The sequence below is a fragment of the Schistocerca cancellata genome, chromosome 3 (assembly GCF_023864275.1).
Source record: "Schistocerca cancellata isolate TAMUIC-IGC-003103 chromosome 3, iqSchCanc2.1, whole genome shotgun sequence".
Taxonomy (NCBI): Eukaryota; Metazoa; Arthropoda; class Insecta; order Orthoptera; family Acrididae; genus Schistocerca; species Schistocerca cancellata.
The window spans coordinates 272,714,280-272,738,124 of record NC_064628.1 but is presented as its reverse complement, the minus strand read 5'-3'; positions in this window follow the sequence as shown (position 1 = coordinate 272,738,124).

Genomic DNA, 23,845 nt, shown 5'->3' with positions numbered 1-23,845 from the left:
TTACCACTGTTTCATCACGTCGAATCTCTCTTTATTAATCACACTGTTTCACGTCACTTCTCTCCTTAAATATCACCTCTATCAACTACTATTTATCACGTCGCTTCTCTCAATATCTACCAAATTTATCCACTCATTAATCATCACGTCGTTTCTGCTCGATCCTTATTCATATGACAAAAAATACGTACATACACCACTCTGTCGACTCCTGTTCATGACTCATTCGACCAGTCTATTCCGTCACCCTTCCTGACATCCCGCCTGAAAATTCTTATGTTCGATTTGACCCTGCACAACGTTACACGCCACAAATAAGTACACTGACTATCTACCATAACTTGCCTACTTTCGATCTATCCTTAACTTTTCCATAATTTGATGTTAGAAATGTGATGAAGCCCACGCAATTGTTTTCCCTTGATCGTCTCAATCAGTTCAGCATTTTCATGAACAATCCGCCTCACTCTGAATGGTCCACTATACACAGTAAAGAATTTGCTAGTTATGAATCTGAGCTTACATGAAAATTAAATGTGTGCAGAGAATATACAAGCTGGGAGAAAGGTACAGCACAAGTGTTAGAAACTTTGGTGCCAGTGGCCTCTTTCCCTAACACCAGATTCCGAACAGCCATACTCAGCACTTCATTATAACTGTCACCACGACAATGACATATTATAGATCAGATGGAATCTAATTTAAAAACTTCGATCACATTGCTGATGTTACCTGTAACAGCAGTACAAATGTACCCCATGCCATACAGATCACAATGTTGACCTTTTACATTACGTGTTAAGTACCGGCAATAGTCAAATCGCACTAATTAAACTGGACTCATTGGCATTATTACATAACATTTTTAGCAACTGGTTTTTTGAGGAAACAGTCCTTTTACTTTAGTGTTCCAAATAAAAATTTGCAAATGTTGCTCTGAGAGACCAGCCTAACAGATGCCATTACTGGTGTTATATTCTCTGATCAGAAGTATGGTATTTGCATTCCTACATATCAGTAGAGTATGTATGCCAGCAGCATGTGTTTTAAGGCAAGATGCTAAGGGCTGATATGTTGGATTAGTTTCTCCTATCCTTCAATCCATTATGACAAGAATGAAATGCCAGGATTCCATGCTCTCCTGTCATGCTGATAGTTTCTGCCGTTCCTATCCTCGACTCAGTCTGACCTATGAGTCGTGCCTCCGTTCACGATGTTGCTCTCATTACCAAGTTCCTGTAACAAGTGCTGAAATGACGCGGAATTGTCTAAGCCTCTGCCTTCTAGCACTATATCTCTGTGCAATTTCACTGGCAACTTCGTTATACAGATCCTAATGAGCTCCCCAGGTTCGTATGGCACATCCAAATACCTATATCGTCTCAGCATTTCCTGATAGCACGCCACTGGATCTCTTATACCACCTTCGTTACAATTTGGCTTCATCAATATGCTTTGCGTAACCTGGTCCTGCTTACTTTTCGACCAGAATTCATTTAAAAACTTGTCACAAAATATTTTGTAGCTACTACAGTCTTTAGTAACTTCCTGCATTTTCGCTCTAGCCTCGTCCCTCAAATGGTTACACACAAACTTCATTTTGTGGAGCGGTCCCCACGATGAAGGTAATGAATCTTGAAACTGAGACAGCCACAGGCATGGATGTTGGTAGTTATCAGGATCCGGAAAACAAGTGTATGTTTGTACCGACACGAAGTGCCTCCTACATTCTTCTTCCACATTTATGTTTTCTGACCTTGGACTATACCCAGTTGGGTTTGCTACCTGTTTTATCCGACACAACCGTTCTTCTAACTCTCTGAGATCGTCTTCCTCTTTCTGCCTATTTTCTTTTTTTGAATTTATCTCACTCTCCCTCTGCAACCTATTTGGTGGTGTTTCACCTTCGCTACTGCATGCTAATTGCAACTTGCTAGTTCTTCCCTAAGTTTCCTATTTATTTCTAATTGTGCCTCTTTAAACTGTAATAGTGATTGTATCTCCTCCTGGTCGGCATAAACCTTTCGCTGCGTACTGTCAGAGCCTGTTTCGCCTCTTATACTGATCTTTTCTATATCTGCGCTAATCGTATTCATTCTTACCACTACCTCCGCAACTTCATCCCTGTGTTTATTTAGCGCCACTTCCTGCCGGGTGACTTGAGCTTCCACGCTGTCTAATGCCCCTTGTTTATCTGCAAGTAAGTCAGTCCTCCACTACCTCTTTGATTCGCTCATCCGGCAACACGTCCCTAGGTTCTGTAATATCACTCTCTATTGCAATTATTCGTATCTCCAAATTATTGGCTTTTTCTTTCACGACGTCACATACTTGCTTCAACGCACCCAGGTTCTTCTCCCCCTCATCTAACCGATTATTAACTGCAGACAGACGCTCATCGATAACTGAGTGCAGCTTCCTCATTGCCTCTTTATTTCCCTTATCCATTGCCTCCAATCTTTCCTTACTATCTTTATCCATCGCTTCCAATCTTTCCTTATTATCTTTATCCATCGCTTCCAATCTTTCCTTAATCTCCCTATCTCTGTCCTTATTATCTCTATCCATCCTCTGTAAAAACTGCAATAGAACATTGTCATTTGCTACTCTCGGTGCACTCACCTCGTTCGCCTGAGAAACCGTAGCTTCGCTAATGGTAGCTACACTTTCACTGTATACATTACCTAGTCCGGGCTCGCCCGTGACGTCGGGAAAAGCCCCCGATTGTGGACAAAGCCAGCTGCCTAACGGATCACCTAGCCGCGGTCTGCCGACCCATTCAGCCTCTTCTGAATGTTTGCCGATCTCGCTCATTAATCCAAGGTCGACAATTACTTCCTGCCCCACTATGCCGCCTGCTACGTTCACCCCAGAATCACTCTCCTCCATGGTGACTACACTTTTCGACTCCGACCTAGTTACTACGGACATTACGCAAAAGAAAACTATACAACGATCTTCCAGCCTAGGACGACGTAGCAATGAATTACATAAAAAAATAAAAGATCCTCACCAATATAGAAAGAAATTGCAAACAAAAAATTTTACTTCTTAGCGCTATCACAATATACGTTAAAATGTTAACAAATACCATCAAAAAAAATCTTAACAGCAAACCCTAACAGCACAATCCTGGCAGGATCAAGAAGTCAGGCCTGCAAGATGAGTGGTCTGCCAAGCGAGTGGATTCATTCTTATTTATCAAGTAACATGAGCTCTAGCAATCACAATTAAGTTACAAATTATTCTCCTGTTTTAATATTACGCAACGGATACGGAAACGCACATCTGACTATTAGTAACTTACACAACTCTGACTGTTCACTACGCACTGGCAATACCACATTTTCTTTCTTATTTAACGGCTTTGATCAACACGTGGCTTCAAATGGCTCTGAGCACTATGGGACTTAACATCTATGGTCATCAGTCCCCTAGAACTCAGAACTACTTAAACCTAACTAACCTAAGGACATCACACACATCCATGCCCGAGGCAGGATTCGAACTTGCGACCGTAGAAATCGCACGGCTCCGGACTGAGTGCCTAGAACCGCTAGACCACCGCGGCGGGCAACACGTGGCCATCGCACTGAATATGAATGGCGCACACATTATAAATTCTGGATATCATGACAACATACTATTCGAAGGAAAAGGCCACCAATCTTTTTCTTTTCACTGTCTTATTTATTCCGATAAATTCTCTAACCTAAACACACAAATTCTATAACCTACAACAATAACACATGTGAAATTCCGCCCAGTGGGCATGGCTTTACATTGGTGATTATCTTATGGTCTCGTAATGATCTAACGCTACAGTGCACTTTCTGGATAGGATGGTGGAGCTTTTGCTATATCTCACACTTCGACTCTCACACCCATCACCACGAAAATTTCATCCTGACCGAGCGGTAAAAAAAGGAACATGCATAACCCCCTGCCTCTGAACCTATCTTACTACTTAAATACACCACACTGGCAACATGGAATACAACACAAGGAATAGTCACAACGTTATAATTACATCACTTTCAGCTTTCCCACTTCAATTAGTATTCATCCCAGTCTCACACGACACTGCCCCACTTCGTAATTTCTCTTTCCTACTATGAACTCTGGAGGACATATGCACGTCTTCCTGTGCAATGCAAGCCAAGTGGCGTTGCTGGATAGACGGCTGACTCACCTTGCTTCACTCTCAGAGTATTATACACTCCTGGAAATGGAAAAAAAGAACACATTGACACCGGTGTGTCAGACCCACCATACTTGCTCCGGACACTGCGAGAGGGCTGTACAAGCAATGATCACACGCACGGCACAGCGGACACACCAGGAACCGCGGTGTTGGCCGTCGAATGGCGCTAGCTGCGCAGCATTTGTGCACCGCCGCCGTCAGTGTCAGCCAGTTTGCCGTGGCATACGGAGCTCCATCGCAGTCTTTAACACTGGTAGCATGCCGCGACAGCGTGGACGTGAACCGTATGTGCAGTTGACGGACTTTGAGCGAGGGCGCATAGTGGGCATGCGGGAGGCCGGGTGGACGTACCGCCGAATTGCTCAACACGTGGGGCGTGAGGTCTCCACAGTACATCGATGTTGTCGCCAGTGGTCGGCGGAAGGTGCACGAGCCCGTCGACCTGGGACCGGACCGCAGCGACGCACGGATGCACGCCAAGACCGTAGGATCCTACGCAGTGCCGTAGGGGACCGCACCGCCACTTCCCAGCAAATTAAGGACACTGTTGCTCCTGGGGTATCGGCGAGGACCATTCGCAACCGTCTCCATGAAGCTGGGCTACGGTCCCGCACACCGTTAGGCCGTCTTCCGCTCACGCCCCAACATCGTACAGCCCGCCTCCAGTGGTGTCGCGACAGGCGTGAATGGAGGGACGAATGGAGACGTGTCGTCTTCAGCGATGAGAGTCGCTTCTGCCTTGGTGCCAATGATGGTCGTATGCATGTTTGGCGCCGTGCAGGTGAGCGCCACAATCAGGACTGCATACGACCGAGGCACACAGGGCCAACACCCGGCATCATGGTGTGGGGAGCGATCTCCTACACTGGCCGTACACCACTGGTGATCGTCGAGGGGACACTGAATAGTGCACGGTACATCCAAACCGTCATCGAACCCATCGTTCTACCATTCCTAGACCGGCAAGGGAACTTGCTGTTCCAACAGGACAATGCATGTCCGCATGTATCCCGTGCCACCCAACGTGCTCTAGAAGGTGTAAGTCAACTACCCTGGCCAGCAAGATCTCCGGATCTGTCCCCCATTGAGCATGTTTGGGACTGGATGAAGCGTCGTCTCACGCGGTCTGCACGTCCAGCACGAACGCTGGTCCAACTGAGGCGCCAGGTGGAAATGGCATGGCAAGCCGTTCCACAGGACTACATCCAGCATCTCTACGATCGTCTCCATGGGAGAATAGCAGCCTGCATTGCTGCGAAAGGTGGATATACACTGTACTAGTGCCGACATTGTGCATGCTCTGTTGCCTGTGTCTATGTGCCTGTGGTTCTGTCAGTGTGATCATGTGATGTATCTGACCCCAGGAATGTGTCAATAAAGTTTCCCCTTCCTGGGACAATGAATTCACGGTGTTCTTATTTCAATTTCCAGGAGTGTAGTTTGAATCAAGCGTCACACGGAAACATAACACGCAAAGAAATATTAAGAACATATTCATCACACACGCGAGTCCTCAACTGATACCAAGGACGAGTACTTCTCGTTATCCTTTGTCTCATACACAGATTGAGACTCACACAGTACTCACCACGTGGAAGTACTAGTCTCTAATTTCAAGTCCTGCACACGACATTTCTTAAATATTTCCAACTTATAGTACACACGCCAGTAATTCAGCTTAACTTTAGCACTCAGAAGCATTTCAACTTATTGCTACACGTGGTTTCATTGTAACCATTGGTCACTTCCGAAGATTACTACGATCCCCTTAATATTACCTGCCGGACATTTAATTCTCCCCACAAAAGTTCCTGAAATAGAGAAATTGTTATTCCAAACTACTCTTAAGTATTCCACATGCATACCATTCTATCCACTCTTTTGTCTTTACGGAGCACACCTAAGACAGGTCTTACCAACACAAGATCCAGCGGCACAGTGCTGAAACATGACCGATCTCGCACCTCCGCCAAGTTGGGGGAGCACCATGCTACCATATTGGTCAGCCACATTTGAGGCGCTCAGAGCTCAGATAAATTTCATCTCTTTGGTTCCACCAAAGGTGACCAAAGGACCGTCTCAAAGATGATCATATATTGCACATTCACTATCTGTGGTTAGCAGACGACCATACATTCATTCATTTCGCAGATCTCACGAAATTGGATGTAGGGATTTATTTTGTGGGAGTGCACATGTGATCAGTTACATAAATAAATTGTCATTCTTTCCTACACTGGTATCCGGCTTCGGTGTATTAAGTGAAATTGAGTTATTATTACAAAAAATATGTTGTTCTGACAAGAATAACGAAGAATGTTGTACCTATTTTCATTGTCGGGCGGTACTGTGCCCTTTCAAGGTCACCTCCATTCATAGCTACCTGATGCATGACAGTGGCGGCGCATGGCGCAGCTTCCCCTCCACTTTCATTCTCGTTGGGTTACGAAGGTGTCAGAGAGACCCCCAGCTGTCCTGTCCTGGCATTCATTCAGTACTGATGACCAGCTCTGCACTTGGTACGTTTCTGGGCCGCCCACTGCTGGCGTTCTTCTTTAAGCTGCTGTGTGGTCGCAAGGTGCTCCCTCATGATGTCCCACAGGATGCATCGATTATGAGTTTGACAGATCCCAAAATCTGCCCAGTTCTCATAGTATAGTCCAGTGCACGGCTTTTACATCTAACACTATAAACAGTTTCTTATGAATAGCACAAAAACCTAAGGATAATCTCTTTGAATAAATACAGTATGGATACATATATAGTTACTTGAGTGATCGTAATAAAAATGAAAAGAAGAAATATGTGTTATCATATTGACTAAACATGACAACCTTAACAATTACAATTGTCTTAAAAACATGATGTGTATTGTCTCTGTTCTGTATGTGAGAATTGTGTTAGTACCATTTTCCACCATGCATATCTCTATGACAGGGCAGTACTGTATCCACTCTTCACCCAACATGCTTATTCAACACAACATTTAGTGTTAACTAATTTTCTTTACCCAACTCCTACTACCTTTACATCTTAGCCCTCTCTACTCTTAGATTATGACTACGCTATGTATAATCCTCCTGTTCTTAGAACTTTCGGCGGCCTTGTCACCGAAGTGAAGAGGTCTGAAACCACGCTGCAATTCATCTGCACAGGAGCTCTGTGTCATGACAATTGCTCCAGCATTCACACATCTAAAACTTACAAATGTCGTTAGGTCCCACTTACTTATTTCTTTACATGCTAAAACATGCCTCCAATTTCCACTTGTTGGATTGATGCTGTAATAAAAAGGAGGTAAATTAGTTCCTGATGTAGGTTGATGCTCATCCTCACCAACGGAGGAGACTTTGGTACATTGGTTCTGCAAAATATACGAACTGGATGAGTATGCAATGAACATGAGTTACAGAGTACAGTGATTTCTGAAATCTGCATAGGTGAAAGCAAGTAAACTATTGATATCGTCAAGTACACGCGATATATCAAATTAGAGCACAAGACTGAGAATAAATTAAACATGGCAACATTGTAAAGTAGAAAAAGTGACTAACCTAACAACAAATGTAATAATAATTCATCAGACAATAGCATATGTGAGGAGTAGTACTAGTTTCCCTAGGGTGTGCAATAATGGCAAAGTGGAGCAGCATACCATAAAAAATGGCACATTTCATGGTGTCAGTAAAGACAAAATAGCATCAGAAATAAATGAACGTAAGATATACAGAGGCTACATACAAAAGGGACACAAATTCTTATTATATAAAAACAATGTTTGAGTTACAGTTTGCAGCGGTCAGACCACCCAAGGGATGTGATCCGCTGGACACAAGTCAAAATAAATGGTGTCTCTTTCAGTTGTTGTTTTCATGCACATTCGTACTGAAAACAGAAAAATATGCAAGGCCTAAGCTTACAGTAAGAGAACCAACATAAAAAATTCTCTCTGCTGGGCACGTCGCTACCTAATAAAATGCTTAATAATCAAGGAAACGTGAAAACCAGGTACCTATAGAATTTGTATAAGCATCGGAAATGTGTCAAGGAAAGAGAATCTGTGTTATGTCATATTATTTTATACACTCGTACGTAAAGCAGAATAAGCATTTATAAGCTGGCAATATAAATACGGACATCTGTAAACAATTTGGCAAGAATCATAGTTCCTGAAAAATAGCAAAAAAATTTATACCGAGCTGAACGGCGAAAAAATAAGTAGTTGTGGTATGTGATCATCAAATTTCTATCTAGCTACGTGAAATGAACCAAAGCAAAAGTTATTCTATGAAGTGCTTGACGTTGCTGATGTAATGATTTCCTCGCGATTTTCTCGTGAACCAATGTGAACCACACAGGGATGGGGAAGATCACGTATCTTGACAGGTTATATGTTTTGATGTCCCCTACAGCCTCCCAGAGTTTGTCGGTTTAAATACTTTTCACCCTGTATAATCCGTTCATCATAAGAATAAACCTGATGTAAACATTGCACTATGTATTCTTCCGCGGTTGCTGGACCCTCATTGGATTTACGTTTCACGTGGGACAGCAGCCAGGCTGTCTCGAGTACTGTCAAGTACGACATTAAGGGTACGTTTTGTACTGTGCGTTACGCGCACATCGACTTAGCGATAATACGAGACAACAGCTTTATCGGCGCATGTAACTTGGGCAGCACTGGCCGGTCAGCTGGTACAGCTAGCCTGCAGTGACGTGGCCAGCTGCAGTTCACACGAGCAAAGAGACGAGCAGAGGTGCAATACAGTTTCGAATGTCATTTAATTTTTAAGCAGAATGAAATAATACACTGCAAATCTCCAACAATACGCTCCTTAGACGACTAGACGAAAACCGCAACACGTTTTCGTTTTTAGCTAACGCACTATTGTAATTAAAAACAAGAATGATGAAAATTCCTGACGTGACCACAGTAATTTTTCTGCATACACTATGTGTAACGTAAGAGAGTATTGAACGATTTCACCGTATATTTAAATATTGAAGCCACTGAAGGTATTACTTACAGTCAGTCGTCTGATAAACTCGTAGCTCCTTCCTTATCCGATAAATACATTTCAGTTCTGGAAGCGTCACCTCTTACGGTGATAAGGAGCTTATCAACAGCAGAATCCACGAAGCCAACCAAGCGCAGCATTTTCTCTTCTCCTTTTATGACGAGCCGTTCTATATCCCGCCAGCGTTCGGCAGTGACGTGTGAAAAAGCTGCGTGCGGTAGTTCCAGTACGGCTGGCGGCTCAACAGTCTTGTTACTTCTCGGGCCAAATAACGTATCTTGGCTCCAGATCAGTTGTGTTGGGTTCATATTGTATATTGTAATGGTACAGTAACAAACGTAAAAATGCAGCATTTGTATGAGGTGCTCGATACAGAAAAGAAAAGTAGGGGGGAGGTGCGAACCAACGCACGAATAACTGCACATGGTTCGCGTTCCATTACGCTACCAACTGCGCTGCACATTCAGTGTGAGTTCTCGGATCAACTGCATCAAATACAATGCTGGGAAATTTTCAAAGCCGATTACCTCCGGAAATTTCTGAAAAGCGTTAAGAACAGCCTATTTCTCGGCACTTTTTAACTGTGTTCCACGCGCGTGTTTCACTACGGAACAGAAAGCAGCCTCAGCTATTTTTATACTGCGCATTAACAGCGCGACAATCGGAGCACAGCGTTGCAGAGACTGTGACTGTATAAAAGACTACGTAGGTAAAGCGTGATTAAGAAAAACGTTGAAGGCTGTTAATACATTTGAATATCTTAGCGAAACTTAGTAATAAGATATGTAATATATAAGTAGAACCTACTTCCATGAGCCGGCCGGAGTCGCCGAGCGGTTCTAGGCGCTACAGTCTGGAACCGCGCGACCGCTGCGGTCGCAGTTCGAATCCTGCCTCGGGCATGGGTGTGTGTGATGTCCTTAGATTAGTTAGGTTTAAGTAGTTCTAAGTTGTAGGGGAGTGATGACCTCAGAAGTTAAGTCCCATAGTGCTCAGAGCCATTTTGAACTTCCGTGATCGTAACACCAGTGTTGGCTTCTGGCCAATTATCGCGTTTGTGTTTACGTCAGGTTTATTCTTATGATGAACGGATTATAGTGCAAAGTAGCGTATGAAACAGCGAAAAAAATTGATCAAACCGAGGAAGCTGCGATGTTGTTTTTTGGTAGACAGAACTGTAATGTCACAGATGGCTTGTAGTTTGTTGGGATGCCGAAATTACGTGACCTAGAAATTTAATGGAAGTCTTGCCAAAATGAGGTTTTACAAGGTTCACAGTAACACCTTCTGTAAGAAAAGTTTGCAATAGCATGCGAAGAACAGAATTATGTTCCGACAACGAAGGTTCTGCAATTTGAATGTCGTCAATGTATGTGGTGATTCTGTCTTTTAATTCATTTGGAAGAATAGTATACATCGCACGGATGAAAGCATCACAGCTAATTGTTAAACCAAAGGGCAATTTACAAAATTGATAGCAGTTACCGAAACAAAGGAAAGCAATGTATTTTCTCAATTAGGATGCAGCTGAATTTGCCAGAATCCAGATTTTAGGCCCAGAGCAGAATAGATTGACGTTTCGTGAAATTTTTGCAAGAGCTCTACCAGCGTTTGCGGACGATCGGTTTCAGTTATAATGATCTCGTTGATCTGACGCGAATGCAACACAAGACGAAGTGAGCCATCTTCCTTGTAGCAATGTGAAGAGGATTAATATATTGACAAACGGTTGGTTCAATGATACCTTGGTCTAACATAGCCTGAAGTTCTTGCTTGACTTGAGCTCTATAGATGAACGGAATGGAATAATGTTTCGCCTTAAATGTATCACGCGGATTTACTTGGAATTCTTAAACAAAACTGAGCATGGTTCCCGGTACATTGTTCAATACTTCAGAGTGCTGTAAAAGCATAGTTCTGTAACTGTTGGCTTTCATCGTCGGTCGAAGCTTTACATTCATTTACCTTACTGTTGATCGTCTACACAACGTCGTCAACAAATTCATCAGGGATATTGTTACTACGGAAGTACGTGTCTGCAAAGGATGTTGTATGTCGATTAGTATTTTTAGATGCTGAAATGACCTCCACTCTGTTAGTGTCTTGCTTTGCAGCTGATAAAGTATTCTGAAAAGCGACAGATAGTTGTTTCTAATCGGATTTAAATACAAAGAAAAGTTGATAACAGCGTCATGTTTGACAAAGAAATCCATTCGAAGTATGACGTCGGTTGTTAAGAGAGGAACGATCCAGAAATTGCATGAAATGTATGATCATCAAGTATAAAAGATAGATGGGTTTGCAGTTTCACATCTACTCCCGTGTTGGAGACTGCGCCTCGAACTTTCGTTCTACCCAGTGGAAACGTAGGACAGGTATTATCAGCACTACATTTTTGGAATGCTGTTTCATTTATCACCGTTATGGGTCAACCAGTCTATCACTGCAGAAAATAAATACAAGCCAATTTTATTTTCAACTATGGGATGAGAAATATTCTTTTGAGTCTGGTGTCTCTCTTGTAATATGGTGTCCCTAATGTCATTGACAGTTATGGCGTTTTGCTAAACGGTATCATGAGTAGCAGAATAACAATGTACGTTTTCCGATTGAACAGCGTCGGTAGTTTCTAGTTATGCATTACGAGTGGGCTGATTGGTGACAGAAGATTGCAGTGATGGTTCAATTATATGTATTGTACGGTTTTTTGGTCTGCAGAATGCCGCTGCAGATGGAAACGAACATTAGATTCATTAGGAGTGAACTGGGACTGCTGAGGCTGTTTGTGATGAGAGTTGCTGTTGCCAAAATTACGCTTAAATTGTTCATTATTCCCTTCATGCTTGTGGTGAAAATTTCTTTGCTGTTGATCGTTTCGATGTGACTGCGACCATTGCTTTTTGTGGGAGAAGTTATTCCCTTGCGGTTGCGTAAAATTACTAGACTGGGCTGTACTGGCAAAGCTGGGCGATGGCACATTGACCTTCGGTTGAGCTTGTAGACCGTATTGTAGTTGAATATTTTCGGGCTGCTGCGGCTGCCGCAAGAATTTCAACTGGAAACTGGGATTGTTGTCGTCGAAATTCTGATATTGTTGCTGTTGCTGAATACACTGGTCATCAAAATGTCTCTTATTAGTATGTCCATAAAAATCATTATCGGAATCAAACCTTTTGTTTCTCTTGTTATGGAATGCCGTTATTAAAGTTCTTGTTGACAAATAAGTAGCCCTATTGCTGAATTTCTAATAGTTGTAATAAGTCTCTGTATGCTGAAAATCTTTCCTTTTGCTGAGGGTGACCAAACGTCCCGGAAAACCGGGATTGTCCCGGTTTTCATCCCTGTGTTCAGGTGTCCCGAAAATTTGTTTCCGTACGCTCAAAAGTCCCGGAATTCAGTTTTTAAATACATTTCCTGAAACTTTCTCAAATTTTTGGTATTTCGCTATATTAAAGGAAATACAACACGAGAAATTAATATATTTAAGCTTATTTGTCTAAAACCTCCATTGTCCCATACTAGTAATCACAGTATCAGTATTGATACACTCAGGCAATAATTTACTTTGAGTGGTACTTTGGCCAACAAGTAGTAAATTGTAATATTGTAACAGAGCTATGAAACCGTCCGATTGTCGCGCCACTTACACGATGATGATGATGATGAGTGTTTTAGGGCGCACAACAGCGAGGTTATCAGCGCCCGTTCCCAAAAGTTCAATTCAGAGCCAAATGGTGAAGGAACTGGTATCGTTCAAATGGCAAGATTGGACACAGCACATCAAAACAGGGAGATAAAATTAAAAATAAAATAGCAGTACAAACAGGTAAAAATAATTAACGGTGGCTGAGTAACCACTTACAAATAACGGGTGACCAAACCACTGGACAGCACATTAAGACTTCAATCCCAATATTTTGGGAAGCAGGCCTGACATCACACAAAAACGTAAAACTCTAGCGACACTCGCCTCATTATTAGTTAAAAGAGAGGGTAGGTCTGGTGGGAAACTGAAATCTTCCCTCAAACCCGCATATAAAACACACTCAGTTAAAATATGTCGTATCGACAGCTGTGTCCCACATATCTGACAAGTTGGTGGCTCTTCACGACGTAACAGAAAACCATGTGTCAAAGGACAATGTCCTATTCTAAGCCGGCCACTTACACACTCATTCTCAGAACAGTGTAGTAGTTGATGTTTTGTCAGACAAACTGCAATAGTTTTTTCTCATATTAGTGGTATTATTGCTGCAGTACTGTGAAACGCAATGCCGAAACGTGCCTGCAGGTTCAGTGACTGTTATTCCAAGGAATGGAATTTCATTAAGAAAGATCGTTTTGATTACAAAGCAGAGTGTTCCGTATGTAACTGTTTTATTAGCATAAGTCATGGTGGACGTTCCGACATAGTTGATCACATCAGGTCAAAGAAACACATTAACAGATACAGTGCACCGAGCTGCAGTAAAACTCTACAAAATTATTTTGTGAAACATCAGTCAAGTGAAGAGACGGAAGTTCGAGCAGCCGAGCTTACACTAGCCTACCACACGGTAAAACATCACCAAACTTATAGATCTAGTGATTGTACTAATAAGCTTAACAGCAATATGTTTGATGATTCTTCCATTGCAAAAAAGTTAAGTTCAGCAAGAACTTAAATGTCAGCCTTAGTGCAAGGAGTTATTGCTCGCCAGAATGTAAAGGAAAGCCCTGAATACATCAAAAAGTCTTCTTTCAACGGGATATCCACTGATGCCAGCAATCATAAGGCCACTAAAATATTTCCGTTTGTTGTTCAGCTTTTCGATATTAATCAGGGAATTCAGACCAAACTTTTGAAGGTGAGTTCCCTACCTAATGAAACATCTGACAAAACTTTAAGATTTTGTATGAATACTATCGAAATGTTTGATCTTGAGAAAAACAAATGTGTGGCATTTTGTGGAGACAACACCAACACAAAGTTTGGTGATTTAAAAAGACAAGGCAAATGCAACGTATTTACCAAATTAAAGGCAACATTGCATGAAAACATTGAAGGCATAGGGTGCCCTGCACATGTTTTACACAATAGCGTGCAGACATCTGCTGACAGTTTAAGCTGTGATGTTGAAACTATCGTCATGAAGGTATACTCACAGTATTACATATACAGGGTGTTACAAAAAGGTATGGCGAAACTTTCAGGAAACATTCCTCACACACAAAGAAAGAAAATATGTTATGTGGACACATGTCCGGATACGCTTACTTTCCATGTTAGAGCTCATTTTATTACTCCTCTTCAAATCACATTATTCATGGATGGAAACACACACCAACAGAACGTACCAGCGTGACTTCAAACACTTTGCTACAGGAAATGTTCAAAATTTCCTCCGTTAGCGAGGGTACGTGCACTCACCCTCTGTCGCATGGAATCCCTGATGCGCTAATGCAGCCCTGGAGAATGGCTTATTGTGTCACAGCCGTCCACAATACGAGCACGAAGAGTCTGTATATTTGTTACCGGGGTTGCGTAGACAAGAACTTTCAAATGCTCCCATAAATGAAAGTCAAGAGGGTTGGGGTCAGGAGAGCGTGGAGGCCATGGAATTGGTGCGCCTCTACCAATCCATCGGTCACCGAATCTGTTGTTGAGAAGTGTACGAACACTTCGACTGAAATGTGTAGGAGCTCCATTGTGCATGAACCACATGTTGTGTCGTACTTGTAAAGGCACATGTTCTAGCAGCACAGGTAGAGTATCCCGTATGAAATCATGATAACGTGCTCCATTGAGCGTAGGTGGAAGAACATGGGGCCCAATCAAGACATCATCAACAATGCCTGCCCAAACGTTCACAGAAAATCTGTGTTGATGACGTGATTGCACAACTGCGTGCGGATTCTCGTCAGCCCACACATGTTGATTGTGAAAATTTACAATTTGATCACGTTGGAATGAAGCCTCATCCGTAAAGAGAACATTTGCACTGAAATGAGGATTGACACATTGCTGGATGAACTATTCGCAGAAGTGTACCCGTGGAGGCCAATCAGCTGCTGATAGTGCCTGCACACACTGTACATGGTACGGAAACAACTGGTTCTCCCGTAGCACTCTCCATACAGTGACGTGGTCAACGTACCTTGTACAGCAGCAACTTCTCGGACGCTGACATTAGGGTTATCGTCAACTGCACGAAGAATTGCTTCGCCCATTGCAGGTGTCCTTGTCGTTCTAGGTCTTCCCCAGTCGCGAGTCATAGGCTGGAATGTTTCGTGCTCCCTAAGACGCCGATCAATTGCTTCGAACGTCTTCCTATCGGGACACCTTCGTTCTGGAAATCTGTCTTGATACAAACGTATCGCGCCACGGCTATTGCCCCCTGCTAATCCATACATCAAAAGGGCATCTGCCAACTCCGCATTTGTAAACATTGCACTGACTGCAAAACCACGTTCGTGATGAACACTAACCTGTTGATGCTACGTACTGATGTGCTTGATGCTAGTACTGTAGAGCAATGAGTTGCATGTCAACACAAGCACCGAAGTCAACATTACCTTCTTTCAATTGGGCCAACTGGCGGTGAATCGAGGAAGTGCGGTACATACTGACGTAACTAAAATGAGCTCTAACATGGAAATTAAGCGTTTCCGGACACATGTCCACATAACATATTTTCTTTATTTGTGTGTGAGGAATGTTTCCTGAAAGTTTGGCCGTACCTTTTTGTAACACCCGGTATACTGTTAGAACAGAGAGGCTTAAGGAGTTCTGTGATTATGTGGAAACTGAATATATGAATGTAATGTGTCACTCGAAAACTCGCTGGCTATCACTGTTTCCAGCAGTTGAAACAGTAATCCGCCTGTTTGAACCGTTAAAAGATTTTTTACTAAATGAAGACAAAGCCCCCAAAGTATTGGTTCAGTTTTTCAGTAACCCTTGAAGTGAAGCCTACTTATGGTTCATTCCCAGTCAGCTTAGCACTTTGCAGCATGGGATAAAGGAAATTGAGGGAAGCACGAAAAGTGTAATAGAGGAAATGATGTTTTGAAAAATACTCTGGAAACTGTTAGTAAGAGGAGAGAATAGCAGTTCATTTCTTTTAATGTTAAATCTGTCCTTAAAAGAGCAGAAGTATCAGAAGCAGCAGAAAGGAGTTTTAGAGAAGAAGTTAACAAGTTTTATGACACTTGTGTAGAATATCTCAGCAAGTGGAGCGCCTCATATTTACCCTCATCACCGGTGTTTGATTGGATGTTACTGAAAAGAGTGCCAAAATGGGAAAGTGTTGAAGAGACAGTTTCTTATTTGAAGAGTAAAGAGATTGAAATCGATGATTCCATTCTCTTTTATCAGTTCGGCATACTGACAAATTTTGTTGAAGAAAGTCTCCACAAGTGGAATGATGAAAAAAAAAAAAAAGCACCATTGGAATGTCATGAGAAGTGGGTTGAGTTTTTTTAAAAGTTATGACTGTCTTCAGCATTACTCTGAGTTGGTAATAATTGCAAGGTATTTATTTGCAATCCCAGCCCATAATGCCATTGTGGAAAGAATATTTTCGTTCATGAATATCCAGTGGACTGATGAAAGAAACAGAATGGAGGTGGACTCTCTTGAAGCAATCCTGCAGATCCTGTACAACTACAAAATGGATTGTGCCGAGTTTTATCGCTGTGTCTCAAAGAACAAAGACATGATCAAGAAGGCTGGAGGCAGTGAAAAATACCCTTTTCTCCAAGGACAGTCAATTCCATCTACAAGTGCTCAGTAATATTAAAGCTCATGTTAATATTAATTGATGAAAAGTTGAATGGCTGTAAAATTTTGTAAAATCGTAATACATTTCTTTATTACTGTATACGTTTATTAAATCTCATTAATTATACAGATAATCTAGATTAAATCAATCTTTTGTATCCTCTTATTAGTTATAATAATCGGGTTAACAAAATGTATCAACAAAACATTAACATTTAAAATTAAGAAACCTGGGTACATGTGGACTGAGGTGTCCTTTGGCACCCGGGTGAATGTGTCCCGTTTTTTACCGAAAATAATTTGGTCACCCCACTTTTGCTGTCCAAAGAGAAGTGAAACTCGTAATGAACGTGGAAGTTTTGAGGTGCATAATTGTATGAGCGCGGACTGGCTATATGGTTCGGTCTGATACTGGTTTTGTTGGACCATATACTCAAAAAACTGGGTGATAGTTGGAAAACTGGAGTGTTCAAAGCTGGGTAAACTGATTAGTTGGTCCTTAATGCCTCGCTGAGTCGTTTCCGACCAATACGCAGATAGAAACTCTTCGACGGAGTGAAATTGCCTTGGTATAGGTCTCATACGCATCGGAGATTCTCCGTCTAAAAACTATTGATAAATTCGAGCTTGTGTGTCGCTGGCCAGTTTATTGGCAGCGAAAATGAAAATTGCTGCACTCAGTCAAGGGGATGCAGGTCTGTACGGCTATTTATTAATACCTGGAATTTCTTTACAGATAGGAAATGCTTACAGTTGAATCCTTCGTAATGTAGACTTTGAGAAGATTCGGCGGCGTAAAAAAAGTAATTGTGTGGCGACTGGCTTGCATTAAAGTCACGCGCTCTTCGTAGTTTGCTCATATTATTGTGAGGTTGAAAAGTAACGACTGTTGTTGTTGCACGTTAGGCTTGTTAGTTTGAAACTGATTACAAGGAGAAAATTTTCTGATATTGTTTACTTCCTGATGTAAACTATTAACTATTCTATGTAGCGAACTGTTATGTGCACCAACCTGCTTTAATGTTTGAAGCATGGACTGATATTCCTGAGATTCAGTGAACAGAATGGGAGCTGTATCGTCTAATTTATCTTCAGTTTGGTTTTCAAGTGTTTCTCATCTTGCTGATGGCCCATCACATCTTTCCGTGAATGTAAGAATGTGTGTTGAATTGTTCGAATCTAAAGCGTCGACTTGCTTGTGTAGTTTTCGTGTAGTTTTGTTCATCTTTTTCAAATCTGCTGTGATTGTGTTAGGATCCTGCACCAGCTCTATTTGTTCATGATGGCTGCTTAACGACTCAGTGTCATCTGCACACTTTTCTTCAACTTTCTGGATTCGTGTAACAACAGTGGTTTAGAAATAAGTTACATTTGTCTGCATATGGTTCTGTCATAGTTTTACTCTGTTAACATCGCCTGTAACGAAATATATACTAGCGTCAACATGGGTTGTAAGACTAGGGAGCAACTGCTGTTCTGCTTCCTGTCTCTATGGTGCTAATGACTGTAAAAATTGATTTCTTTCCTCTGTGTGTTTACGGACAAAGTCTTTGTATCGCTTTTCTGAGGTATCAGTGTGAACTTTAAGACATGCATTTAACCGAGTGTCTTGTTGATCTATTTTTTCATTAAATGGTTGTATTTCATCTGTAAGCTTTTTATATGTTACGCTATATTGATGTCTTAGACTTAAAGCATTAATGACATCTCTCAAAGTTTTGGTGCTGCCTGCGCATTGCCTTGCTATGCCTTCAATTTTATCTACCTGTTTGAAACGGTTATCAGTCGTTTATGTGTACGATTTAAGCTCTTTACGTATGCTGAAAATTGTTCATTGAACTGAGTGGTGGTGTCAACTAGTATTTCTCGTATTTCTTGTCGTATGATGGCAATTTGTCCATCATTTTTATTAAATCGTTCATTGAACTGATCAGTTTTGTTATTCTGTTAAAACATCATTTGCATGAGAATTTGAAGCATCGCTTCCGTATTCTTTTCAGCTGGTGCATTGGATGTCACACTTGTTGTGTTTTGTGGTGTGGATACATAATCTACAACCATGGTCGTCAAGTTTGTTGCATTATACGCTCTATTGTTTCCTTTGACATACTATTTTCAGTCTTTACTATTAAGAACAGTCTTGATCACGATTTATTTCTTAAGGTGGTCATCTTCGGACCTACAAGTCGTATACAAAGCTTTAATTAGAGGGCTACATACATTAAAGAAAATACATAAAGTTATAAAGCTATAAAACGATGAATTACCATTGAGTAGGAACCTCTTTCTGCTGGAGAATCACTACTGGAGAAACCAGTGTTTTTTTTTTTTTACTTTATTGTTAGTTTAAAACCTGTACAACAGGCAGGCTGTCAGCAGCACTCTACGCTGCTCTTCAGCCATAGAATACACAATGAGAAAAAACAGTAAGAATACACATAAGTTACAGAACGGTGGGCAATAAAACAGTAGACATATAAAGACAATCACGGAGCCGTTCACACTCGACGAGAGATGGCACAGGTGAACGACAGAGTGCGACGGTGAACACTAAACACTAAACACGACGACACACACGAGACACTGATGGCGATGATCTCTGGCACGCGAAAGTCCACGTAGTGTGTGCGAGTCGGGGGACCTGCCAAGAGAGGAGGAGGGGGGGGGGGGTGGAGGAGGGGGGGGGGGAGAGCAGAGATGCCAGGGGCAGAGGAGATAGGGGGAAGGGAGGAAGGGGGAGGGGAAGCCCGGGGGAAGAGGAATGGAGGAAGGGGGATAGGGGGAAAAGGAGAGAGAAGGGAGGGAGGGTGCCTAAAGGAAAGGACACAGGAAGTGGGGGGGAGGATCAAAGTTGATAGGAGGGGTAGATGGAGGGGAGGAGGACATCATCAGGAAGGGGGAGCTGGCGGAAGCCACCTTGGGAGAGGGTAAGGAGGGTGGAGAGATGGAGACTGGGTGGGACGTGGGAATACAGGCACGGCAGTGGGTGGGGGTGGGAGAGGATGGGTGAGACAAGCGGATGAGGAGGATCGAGTTTGTGGGAGGTGTACAGGATCCGTATCCTTTCAAGGAAAAGGAGGAGGTGGGGGAAGTGGATGAGATCATACAGGATCCGCGTGGGGGAGGGGAGACGGATGCGATAGACGAGGCGGAGAGCATGGTGTTCAAGGATTTGTAGGGATTTATAAAAGGTAGGGGGAGCGGAGATCCACGCCGGTTGGGCGTAACAAAGGATAGGGCAGATGAGGGATTTATAGGTGTGGAGGATGGTGAAGTGGTCCAGCCCCCACGTAAGGCCGGAAAGGAGCTTGAGGAGACCAAGTCAGGAGCGTGCCTTGGCTTCGATTTTCCGGAGATGGGGAGTCCAGGAGAGGCGACGGCCGAGGGTGACGCCAAGGTACTTAAGGGTGGGAGTGAGGGCGATAGGACGGCCATAGACGGGGAGATAGAAATCAAGGAGATGGGACGAAGGGGTGGTTTTGCCTACAATGGTCGCCTGGGTTTTGGAGGGATTGACCTTGAGCAACCACTGGTTGCACCAAGCGGTGAATTGGTCAAGATGGGACTGGAGAAAGTGTTGGGAGCGCTGCAGGGTGGGGGCAACGGCAAGGAAGGCGGTGTCATCGGCAAAATGGAGAAGGTGGATGGGGGGGTGACGGCGGCAGCATGACCGCCGTATACAAAAGGTACAGAAGGGGGGAGAGGATGGAGCCTTGGGGCACACCGGCGGAGGGGAAAAAGGTGTAGGAGTCTGTGTTATGGATGGTGACGTAGGAAGGACGGTGGGAGAGAAAGGAGCCGATCAGACAGACGTAGTTAATGGGAAGGGCGAAGGTTTGGAGCTTGAAGAGCAGACCGGAATGCCATACGCAGTCATAAGCTCGTTCAAGGTCCAGGGAGAGGAAGATTGCAGAGCGACGGGAATTAAGCTGGTCGGAAAGGAGATGAGTGAGGAGAAGGAGAAGATCATCGGAAGGGAAGGATGGTCGAAAGCCACACTGGGTAACGGGAAGGAGGCGGTGCTGGCGGAGGTGCTGGTGGATGCGGCGGGTGAGGATAGATTCCAGGACCTTGCTGAAGACCGAGGTAAGGCTGATGGGACGGTAGGAGGAGACGGCGGACGGCGGTTTGCCAGGTTTAAGGAACATCAGGATACAGGAGGTTTTCCACAGGTCGGGGTAGTAACCGGTGGACAGGACTACATTGTAGAGCCTGGCCAGGGTGGAGAGGAAAGAGACAGGAGCTTCACGAAGGTGACGGTAGGTGACACGATCATGACCAGGAGCAATGTTGCGTTTTGTGCGGAGTGTAGCAATGAGATCCCGTGTAGTGATAGGGGCATTGAGTCCCGTGTGTGCAATGTTGTCCAAGTACTGGAAACCAGGTGTGAGGGGAGGGACAGAGTTGTCAGTTCGATCGCGGTCGTCCGGGAAGAGGGAGTAATCGAACTGGGGATCATCGGGGATGGAGAAAACATCAGAAAGGTAGGAGGCAAAGTGATTGGCCTTACTAAGGGAGTCAGGGAAGGGGTGATCATCATGGAGAAGAGGATAGTAGGGGGAGGGTTTAGTTCTGGTAAGGTGACGGAAGGCTGACCAGAACTTGGACGAGTTGATAGATAGGGTAGCATTTAAACAGGTTCATGTCTGTCGCCAGTCCTGGCATTTCTTAGCCGCGAGCAAATTACGAATGTGTCGCTGGAGTTGCCGGTGGCGTCGTAGTGTGTCCGGGTCACGCGTGCGGAGGAAGGCACGGTAGAGACGGTGGGATTCATGGAGGCAGAGGACGGCCTGTGGGGGTAAGGTAGGACAGTGGTGGTGGACGGCGACAATAGGTACGTGGGCCTCCACGGCCTCAGACAAGTTCTGCTGGAGAAAGGAGGCAGCATGGGTTACATCGTCAGGGTGGTGGTAGGTGAAGGGTATCCCAGTAGGCATTCCAGTTGGCACGGGAATAGTCATGGACATACTTAGGGGGAGGGTCATTGTGAGGGTCAGGGCAGGGGCGACGACCATCTGAAACGGTGAGGAGGACAGGGAGATGGTCGCTACCAATAGGCTCCAGCACATCCACCGTTATGCCGCCAAGGAGGTTCGGGGAGGAAAGAATAACGTCTGGAGTGGAGTTGGATTCGGGTCGGGTGTGCTGGGGGATGGGGAATGAGGTCGCCTTGAAGGGAGGAGAGGAACCGATGCCACCGCCGTAACTGGGCGGCAGAACGACTATGGATGTTGAGGTCGGCGGCGATCACGTAGGAGGAGAAGGTACGGTCAATGTGGGAGAGGAAGTCGAAGGGAATAGGGGCGTTAGGGCGGACATAGATGGTGGCGCAGGTAACGGTAAGGCCAGGGAAGAAGAGACTAAGGATCAGGTGTTCGGTGGGGTCGGGAAGGAGAGGCTGGAGCCGAACGGGGATCTGGCGGTGGTGACCAATGGCAACTCCGCCACGCGCAATCGGGAGGGGATTATCGGAGCGGTGAAGGAGGTAGGGCGAAGCGTGGACGGTGTGGTAGGGTTGGAGGAAGGTTTCATTGAGGAGGAAGGCATCCACGCGGTGGGTGGCAAGGGTGTGCAGGAAGAGGTTCTTGTTGGCAGGGAAGCAGATGTTGTTGAAAACATCTGCAGATGTTGTTGAAAAGGATACGGTGCTGTCACGCCATGACAGGGAATTAGACAAGGGTGTCAAGACGGGAGAAGGTGAAATGGGCCTGGTTGTTGGAGTAGGTGGCATACATTTTTAAGTGGAAAATGGAACAGGCGGCGAGGGAGACCTGTTGGAGGGTGTGAGGGCGCAGGAAAGGTTGGACGTTTTGTAGGACAATGGTGAGGAACCTGATGATGTCCTCAGTGGTGGGGGGGGGGGACGAAGGGAATTGCCAGGAGAGGTGGGGGCGTCCAGGGGACGGACAGGGTTGGTGAGTTCAGGAGTGGTCGGAGGGGGTTGGGCTTTACATTTTTGAGAGTAGGTGGGATGGGGGAGATTGCAGGTATTGCAGGAGGGAGGGGATTGAAGGTTAGGGCACTGCCGGAGGAAGTGTGCTTGCCTACAATGCGGGCAAGTGGGGGCCTCGCGACACCCGGCTGTTGGGTGTGCGCAATAGTGCAGACACCTCTGGCAGCGCAGGGATTGAGGAGGGGAACAGGAGGGGTCGACCTTATAGCGCTGGTTGAAGAGGAGGGCACCCTCCTTCAGGAGACGGTCATTGGAGGGGGCGTCCTCGGAGAAAACTCGCATAAGGCGGGTGGGGCCGGCCGAGTTGAAAATGCGGCGGACCGCCCGCACCTCCAGTGTGGGATGCGCCTTGAGCTCAGCCAACACCTCCTCCTCCATGATCGACGGACTGAGACAAGTGATCATGGCGGTGAGGGTCGGCGGGTGATGCGGGGGTTGGGGTTGGTGGGTAGGAGATGGAGAAGGAGCAGGGGTGAGGTAGGCATTGGGGCCAAAACGGGTGATGGGGAGGCGGGAGAGGATGTCAGTATGGAAGGTTGGGCTGGGGGTGGAGATGAGAACAGAATCCTATCAGGGAGTGAGGAGAGAGATGGGGGCACCAGGGAAGTGTTGGCAGAGGAGGAGGGAGAGATTCCGGGCCTCGAGAAGGGAAGGATCGAGACGGGAGAGGAGGTATTTGTATAAAGAGGGGGGGAGGAGGAGGAGGAGGAGGGAGCAGGGCGTGGCGGGGAGACATCCATGACATCCTGGGGGGGGGGGGGGAGGAGGACGGGGCGGGGCCTTTTTGGGAGCAGAGGAGGTGGTGGTGCCACTAGGGCGTTTAATGGCGGATGAAGGGTGGGTGGTGATATGAGGGACAGGAGCTATATGGAGGTGGCGGGACGGGGCAGGTCCCGGCGTGGACGCAG